This window comes from Hordeum vulgare, chromosome 6H, assembly GCF_904849725.1.
Source record: "Hordeum vulgare subsp. vulgare chromosome 6H, MorexV3_pseudomolecules_assembly, whole genome shotgun sequence".
Classification (NCBI taxonomy): domain Eukaryota; kingdom Viridiplantae; phylum Streptophyta; class Magnoliopsida; order Poales; family Poaceae; genus Hordeum; species Hordeum vulgare.
In genome coordinates this window covers 467,335,585-467,344,620 of record NC_058523.1, presented here as the reverse complement: position 1 = coordinate 467,344,620, position 9,036 = coordinate 467,335,585, and the positions used below count along the sequence as shown (strand labels likewise).

Genomic DNA, 9,036 nt, shown 5'->3' with positions numbered 1-9,036 from the left:
AGCAGGTAGGCCTAGATATTTATCAGATAGAGCTTCGGACATGATATTCTACTCGGTGCATATGCCAACTTTTGTTTCCACAGGAACATTCGGGCTGAAGAAAATACTACACTTTGCCTCACTTACCAGTTGTCCCGAGCTTGCACAGTATTGATCAAGAGTCTATCTCAATGAGGTTGCATTAGTCAGATTTGCCTTCATAAGGATCAGGGAATCATCAGCAAAAAGTAAATGGGAAACTGATGGTGCATTTCTGCACACCCTAACTCCTTCAATGCCATGAACCTCCTCCATATGAGCCAGAAGACTTGAGAGCCCATCTGCACAAATAAGAAACAAATAGGGAGACAATGGATCCCCCTGGTGTAAGCTATGACTCGGAATAAACTCGTGTGTCTCTTGATTATTGAACCTGACTTTGTACTTGACAGATCTCACACACGACATTAGAAGATCAACGAATTTTTTGTCAAACCCCAGCCGGATCATCATACTCTGAAGAAAGTTCCATTCCACCATGTCATATGCTTTGTGCATATCAAGTTTTATCGTGCAGTAACCCCACTTCCCCCTCTTCTTGTTTTTAATGATGTGAATGCTTTCGTAGGCCAAGAGGATGTTATATGTGATCAGCCTGCTAGGGACGAAAGCACTTTGCACTGGGGAGATAACCTCATCCAGGACCTATTTCAGTCTAAGAGCAATCATCTTGGAAATGACTTTGTAAAGAACATTGCAAAGACTTATATGTCGATGTTGTGCAATGAGTTCGGGGTCATTTACCTTTGGAAGCAACAGAATTACCGTATCGTTCCAGCCAGGCATAATTGATTTTTGATTTATAGCTGCAAGGACTTCAATTGTTAACTCGTTTCCAATCAGATTCCAACACTTCTTAAACAAGATAGCGTGTAATCCGTCTGTCCCGGGTGCCTTCATATCACCAATAGCAAAGAGAGCATTCTTGACCTCTTCCGATGTGTATGGTCTGAGAAGGTTCTCATTCATCACGTTGGAACCTTCGGGTTAACTTTCTGCAGGATATCAGGATCACATTCCTCCGCCTCAGTCGCGAACAAGCCCGCGGAGTATTGGGTAATAAGCGGGTTTAGATCATGGTATCCTTCCTTCCACGCACCCGTCTCATCCTTTAGTTTATTTATTCTGTTTTTGGCTCGTCTAGCATTTGCAAAGTTGTGGAAGTAGCTAGTTTTTTTGTCGCCATGCAGGAGCCACTTTATCCGGCTTCTTTGAGCCCATCTAATCTCCTCCTGCTCCAGAAGAACCTCAATTTGAGGAGCCAACTCCTTTTGATACTTTATGCTTTCCTCAGATAAGGGACCTGAGACAACTGATTCAAACTTTCTCTGCACTCTTTTTAATTTCTTGCTAGTGCTTTGGAGGGTAGTGTGGTTCCACGTATGCAGTAATTTATGAACCACTCATAGTTTTGTCGTCAGGTCCCCATTTGGACTTCTCTCACCCGGTCCCCATTTGGACTTCTCTCACCCGATCTGGCCCAAGCTTCCTCCACAACTTGCTGGAAGTTGGGCTCTTTCAACCACTTTGCTTCAAATCGAAGGACCGAAGGTCCATTTAGTTCCTGCTGGGCTTCCACGTCGATACACATGAGAATCGGCCGATGGTCAGATCGGCCATATTCGAGGTTTTGCAGAACAAGAGTAGATAATTTATTTTTCCAAGGCTCATTTGCAAAGCCCCTATCGAGTCTTTCTCGAATACCCCCTCTATGCCAGGTGAACTTTTTTCCAATGAATCCACAACCAGAGAGTCCGCAGTCAGCAAGAGTTGTTCTAAAAATTTAAAATTTCCATAAACTGAACCGACCTAGGATTTCCACCCTCCTTCTCGAACGGGTAGAGGATTTCATTCAGGTCACCCATCAGGAGCCATGGGAGATCCACAGCTGCATGGAGATCTCTCAGACGATCCCAAGTTTTGTGTCTATCCTTCCACTTCGGTTCTCCATAGAGACCAGTAAACCGCCAAACATCATTTTGATTATTTCCCACAAACACATCAATGTAGTTGCTCATTTTGTGGCGCAATGAAACAACTACATCTTTCTTCCAGAGTAGGAGCAAACCCCCACTCTTCCCATCACTGCCAACCACTTCTTTATAATCCATTCCTACTTTACGGGCGCAAGCATTCTGCAGGCCACTCCTCGAGATGAGTTTCCGACAAAAAAATCAAGTCCGGGTTACTCCGTTTAATCAGTTTCAGCAAAGCCCAGATAGTCGTGGGTTTTTGGAACCCACGGCCATTGTAGCTAAGGATTTTCATTGCGTCTGGTCAACTCCCGACCCGGGAGTCGCCATATTTGAGGTTCATTCACAGCATCACATTCTTTGCCTTCTTCTGAACTTGTGTCTTCTCCGATGTAGATACAGTCTTGGAACCATCGGTACTGACCGTTTCGTTTGACATCAGTGAAAAATTCCTATGATGCGAACCGAAGAGCATCTCTTTTAATATTTCTATTCATAGGATCTGACATTACAGGCCATTTCACTTTCTATGACTGTCTCTTTTACTATTTTTAAATTTATAGAATCTGACATGTCATTTCATTTTCTATGACTTTTGCCATTATCGGTGTTAACAGGAGCAGGCAGAAGAAAATGAAGTTCGCCATTATCAGTGTTAAGAGGCGCCAGAAAGGTAACAGCGGACACAGAAGATTCCTCGTAGGCACATCACATCATCATTATACAAAACACAGAAGTTTCCTCGCAGGCACATCACATCGTTACACAAAATTATCTTCCGTGATTTATTATGTTCACAATCATGGGTTTGTGCACACTAAGAATATGAAGTGTCTGGGACGCGCATGAAGCAGGGATATACTGGATAATTTGGAGAAAATCAAGCCAATTATTAGACCATCTACGCCCATTTTAGCACAAGACAAAAAAAAGTTTAGGACTCACCACGAGTAAAACTGGAAGGCAATTATCTAAATTCAGTAATTTTGTGATAAATGACTTTGAATTCTCTTTCACACCATCTTCACTGCGCTTACATAAGAATCCGTTTAACACAGATGAAACCCATTCATACAAAGACACATGGAGGGGAAATATATAAGTGCAGATCGAAGGGGATGTGCCTTCATCAAAGCATGGTTACTCTATCAAGAAATCTAGCTTCTTTTCTTCGCTTGTAACCTGAGTCAGCACTTCTACTAAAGAAAAGCTGAGCCAGGGGCGAGGCCTTCCCTAGTCTGCATATTGACTCAGTTTGACGGCTTATATCCTCTGGGGTCAAATCAACGGAATGGCTGATGTCCATGGACCTTAGAGATTGGGCTCTAACTATAAGACACCTTGCAAAATCTAGCTCCCCGACAGTAGCACTGTATCCTCTAAGTTGCACATGCGTCAAATGCTTATTTTGACAAATGGCCGTCTCATACACCATTTCCCAATCGCCATAACCAACTTCACTATTTAAACCGAAGTAAAAGCACTGGAATAACCAGAGTTAACATATTGTCAGCCCTACTCTATGCAAGAAGAAATGCGTTGAAATTACAAATAAATACTTCCTCTGTTCCTAAATATAAGTCTTTTTAGAGGTTCAACTAGGGAACTACATATCATTGTATATAGACATGCTTTAGAGTGTAGATTCACTCATTTTATCCCGTATGTAGTCCCCTAGTGAAATCTCTAAAAAGACTTATACTTAGGAACGTAGGGAGTACTTCGCAAATAATTGTATAATTGGCATATATGTTGACAACCATATAATAAACGTATAGATAACAAAAGGAGAGTGTCTTCCATTAACCACCAAACATTGAGTCATATTTGTATATAAAACTGACGATACCCTCATGTTGCTGCGGAATTGGATATATAGTTTCTAAATATTCTGTATAATACTAATTCGGTCATTATGATTAAAACTAGAATTTTATACATAAGAAAAAAAATAATCTTACCATGAAAAGTTGTGAATGTCACAATTAAATGCAATGTGACTTCAAAATTAAAACACACTTGGAATATACTGATGGAATGCATGCCCCATTGTAGAGGATTCGCATGCATGGATCAAACAAATACAACAATTTTGATGATGTGTAAGCACGCATGTTGAAATAATTAGAAATAGTAGGATCAATCTTTTACATATATAAATATAAGATGAAAGAAATTAATAATTGCTTACTGTAATGTGATATAAACTTATAATTTACAAGTTTTAAGGTTAATATGTATGTAAAGAATAAACATAAATAAATTTAAAACACAATTTCAACATATAATATTTTAAAATCAAATAACACTAACTAATACAAATAATAAAATTTAATTTATAATTTATAAATAAAAAACAATTAGAAAACAGAACATATTATTACCAGGATCTCAAGATGTTGTAAATATTTGAATAAATTTAAGATATGTATGGTTTTCCTTAACTCTTCGCCATTCATGAATTTCATACCAATAACAAGCGAGGTTATATAAGGTAATGATACCTGCATAAAAAACAAAAAATAGATACTTCAAATAACTGTAGTAAATTGGCAAATTACTGAATTATGACTAATTGATCAATAACTAGCTACACTCATATAACAAAAAGCTAATACATACCTTACTAGAAAATGTATCAAGGCTTGCCGAGTCAATATTAGGCAGCTTAAGCCCAAGCTTTGGATATCTTCCATTACCAACATTGATTATAAAGGTTGGTATACGCTAAAGATTAACATAAGAAAAAATGATGCTTTTTATGGCAGGAGTGCCACTTACAAAGAACTCACTTAGAGGAACATACGGCCTACTTATGGACATGGTTGTAAGGGTGCATGAATGAAAGCAAATACGGTGAAGTCCATCAATCATAGAGAGATGAAGCTCGCTCAGAACAGGACAGACCTCGATCATGCGGTGGAGTGCCATCTCAGAGATGATCACGTCGGATAAGGACAAATATTCAACATGCTGCAAGGTTTGCACAGGAGAATAAGGGTTATTGGGGAGGCCAAGGCGGCAGCAATGGAGATCCAGATGTCGTATAGCAACCCCAGCGCTGCTGAGCAAGCTGCGGGGCAGAGGGTGGTGCTGCATGCCTGACGCAAACCGCAAAACGAGTGTGTCATCAATCCGCCGCTCCGCTAGGGTTTGAAGCCAGGTGCAGGTGCCAACTCCAGCCAAGGTTGTTACACAAAATCGGCGGATAGGACCGCAGTGCGAGGAGAGGATAGATAAAATAGACTTGGCGCTCAGAAAGCGAGCATCGGAATCGGTGGCGCCCAGAAAGCGAGCATCCGAATCGGTGTCCAAGTTTAGATCTAGAGGCAGGGATGGCCAGATGTGTCGCCATCGGTGCGAGAGTACCATGGTGCGGGCAGCGGCTTTAGGTGGAAGAATGGAAACGATAGTGCCTACGAGGCAGTCTGGGAGGAGGCTGATGCGGTCCTCCTGCTCCTCCATAGTCTCCAAGACGGTAGGCGGCGCTGGGGGCAGGGTCGTGAGATGTCGAGGGAGGAGGGGAGAGGGGAACCAAGGATATGGATTTGCAAAACGAAATCAGAGAGGTTTGAGATATAATGAGGGTGGGGTGGGCCTAAAGCCTCTCTACTGCAAACTTTCTCATGTCGCGATTTCTTCTCCCCGCCGAAGAGGCTCCAGGCCCATAGGCGCCAGGGTCCAGGGGCGTCATATTCGCGGTTTCCTAAAGTCAGAGGCAAAACAAAATCACTAATTAGAAATTACTCCCTCCGTAAACTAATATAAAATTATTTAAAACATTATTTTAGTAATTTAAATGCTTTTATATTAGTTTACAGAGGGAGTACATTTTTTAAAGATCACTTTCATCTTTCTAGGTTGCGGCAAGTGGCACACTGAAAGCGTATCACTTGTCGTAATATGAAAGTTTTTTTTTTCGTAGATTCGTATCTTTAAAAACATTTTATATTCTAAACAATGCGTTCAAATCTCGAACCGTTTTCACCATTAGATTTCTCACGTCGAGATCTTTAAAATTAGATCCCATGTTGACACGTTTTGATGAACATTTTTTTCCACGAAAAAACCGGATAAAAAACCGTGCCTCTCGTGATAGGTAAAAAGTCGGAAAACACGTTTTTTCGTGTTTTTTTCCTTTCCGAGAGGCACTCACGAAAGCAAAACCGTGCCTCTCATTGAAAAACCGCATTATTTTTTCCTTTCCGAAAGGTAGGGGTGTGCATCTCACGAAGGCAAAACCGTGTCTCTCGCGAAAAAAACAAAAAACGCGTTTTTCCCTTTCCGAGAGGCACGGTTGTGCCTCTCACGGAAGCAAAACCGTGCCTCTCGCGGAAGCAAAACCATGTCTCTCACAAAAAATAGAAAACATGTTTTTCCTTTCCCGAAAGACCGTGCCTCTTGTGACAGCAAAATCGTGCTTCTCACGGAAGAAAAACCGTGCCTCACACGAAAAAAAATAGAAAATGCGCTTTTTCCTTTTTCAAAAGGCCATGCCTCTTGTGAAGGAAAAATCGTGCTTCTCATGAAAGAAAAACCGTGCCTCTCACGGAAAAAAACATGCTTCTTACGGAAGAAAAAACATGTTTTTTGCACACATTTTAAAAAAATCATCAAAAACTAAGAAAGACCAAATAAGGAAAAAAACAATATAAAAAGCCGAAGACGCGTGTGAAAAAATAAAAAACGAAATCTGCAGGAAGCTCACAGAGCACAACACGTGGCGACGATTGAGAACGCGCCAAGTGGTGGTGCATGAAAGTGCTCGCTGTGAAGCTCCCGAAGGAGCGCTCGCTAACTAGTGACTCCCGAAGCAAAAGGGACGGGCCCGTCCAGCACGAACCAACGCGTTGTTTTTTCCTTTGTGAATAGAAGTTGATTTTGTGATATTCACCACACACATGGCATAATGAACACCCAACCACACAACCCACTGTGGCATACCAGATATAGCCCACACGATTCTGTATGAACGAACATTAAAATCTCCCACACTTCCGGGCACAGCAACTTCGTTCCACACGCCGAACCAACAACAACTACTCATCACATCCCGCAAGTGTGGCACGAAGCAATTCCGCCCTCACATTTTTTGATGATAGTTTTAGTTATCCGAGGATGGCAACTTTAGTTGTAAAGCATGACAACTTCTATGTTTCGATGACAAGTTTCATTTTTGGGGTTTCGTTCTTTTCTCAGATGGAAATTTTAGTTGTAGAAACGTGAGGACAGTGTTACTTCATGCCACACGTGTGGCACTTATCATTCTGGTTAACTAAAATTGTCATGTCTAATTAACGGTAGTTGGTACGTGTGATTAAAACATAGTTGACATGTATGGTCATCTACAGTTGTCATGTGTGATTAACTAGTTGTCACGTGTGATCAAGCAATAGTTGTCATGTATGGACAACCATAGTTGCCATGTATGGACAACCATAGTTGCCATGTGTGATTAACTAGTTGCCACATATGATCAAACCATAGTTGTCATGTGTGATTAACTAGTTGCCACGTATGGTCAAATCATAGTTATCATGTATGGTCAACCATAGTTGCCTTGTGTGCTGAACTAGTTGCCATATATGCACAACTATAGTTGCCATATATGCACAACTATAGTTGCCATCTATCATCGTGCGAGCGTCGTGTGGGCGAAGAGGAGTTCACCCGCACGACAACATGATCATCCGTGTGCTAATGGACTAGATGGTGTCCGTGTGAGTGAGTAGCGGTTCACCCACACGGCGAAGCTAGCAACCGCGCTCTGCGATTCGTGCAAGGCCGTTTGGGCGAGCTCTCTAACCCCCACACGGCACATTACGTCTACGTGGCACTGAAATTTCGACGGATTGCTCCAAGATTCGTGCAATGTAGAACCAAGGACGATTAGGGCGTTTGGACCAAGTGTTGAAATGCCACACGTGTGGGCGTTATCATTTGGGTTTTCTTTTGCTTCTTGTTTCCTCTCTTTGTGTGTGGTTATTTTGTTGGAAAACGTTTCTTCCTGGTTGACCCGCCGAGTTTCGCGTCGGTGGCGCATGACTCTTTAGATCCCTCCTCATCCAAAGCTCCACCATGCGCCACGTCTCCCCCCCCCCCTCAAGTTGCTTTCCATGTTTTTGCTACAAATGTTGCTCGGAGAGGGACAACTTACATTTTGCATTCAATGAGAGAGACGACAAGGGTCGGTGGCTTTTGGTGACCGGAGGGTGATGGCCCTAGTGGCGCTTGGGGATCAGGAGCGGCGTCCCCGGGGTGGAGCTCGGTTCCCCAATGACTAATGGTTCCCCCGGAAGATAACTGCACACGCCCGTGTGTTTCCCCTGTTATGTTGGAAATATGCCCTAGAGGTAATAATAAAATAGTTATTATTATATTTCCTTGTTCAAGATAATCGTTTATTATCCATGCTAAAATTGTATTGAATGGAAACTCAAGTACGTGTGTGGATACATAGACAACACACTGTCCCTAGAAGTCTCTAGTTGACTAGCTTGTTGATCAAAGATGGTTAAGGTTTTCTAGACATAGACAAGTGTTGTCATGCGATCACATCATTAGGAGAATGATGTAATGGACAAGACCCAAACTGTGAACGTAGCATGTGATCATGTCGTTTTATTGCTACTGTTTTTCTGCATGTCAAGTATATGTTCCTATGACCATCAGATCATGTAACTCACTCACACCAGAAGAATACCTTGTGTGTGTCAAATGTCGCAATGTAACTAGGTGACTATAAAGGTGCTCTACAGGTATCTCCGAAGGTGTCTATTGAGTTAGCATGGATCAAGACTGGGATTTTTCACTCCATATGACGGAGAGGTATCTCGGGACCCACTCGGTAATACAACGTCACAACAAGCCTTGCAAGCAATGTGACTAAAGAGTTAGCCAGAAGATTTTGTATTACGGAACGAGTAAAGAGACTTGCCGGTAACGATATTCAAATAGGTATAGAGATACCGACGATTGAATCTCGGGCAAGTAACATACAGAAGGACAAAGGGAATATTATACG

General features: G+C 41.9%; 1 pseudogene; it reads right to left on the bottom strand.

Annotated features, from left to right (window-relative positions):
• Window positions 1-3,075: 3,075 nt before the first annotated feature.
• On the bottom strand, window positions 3,076-5,579 carry LOC123401577 (annotated as a pseudogene).
• Window positions 5,580-9,036: the final 3,457 nt, after the last annotated feature.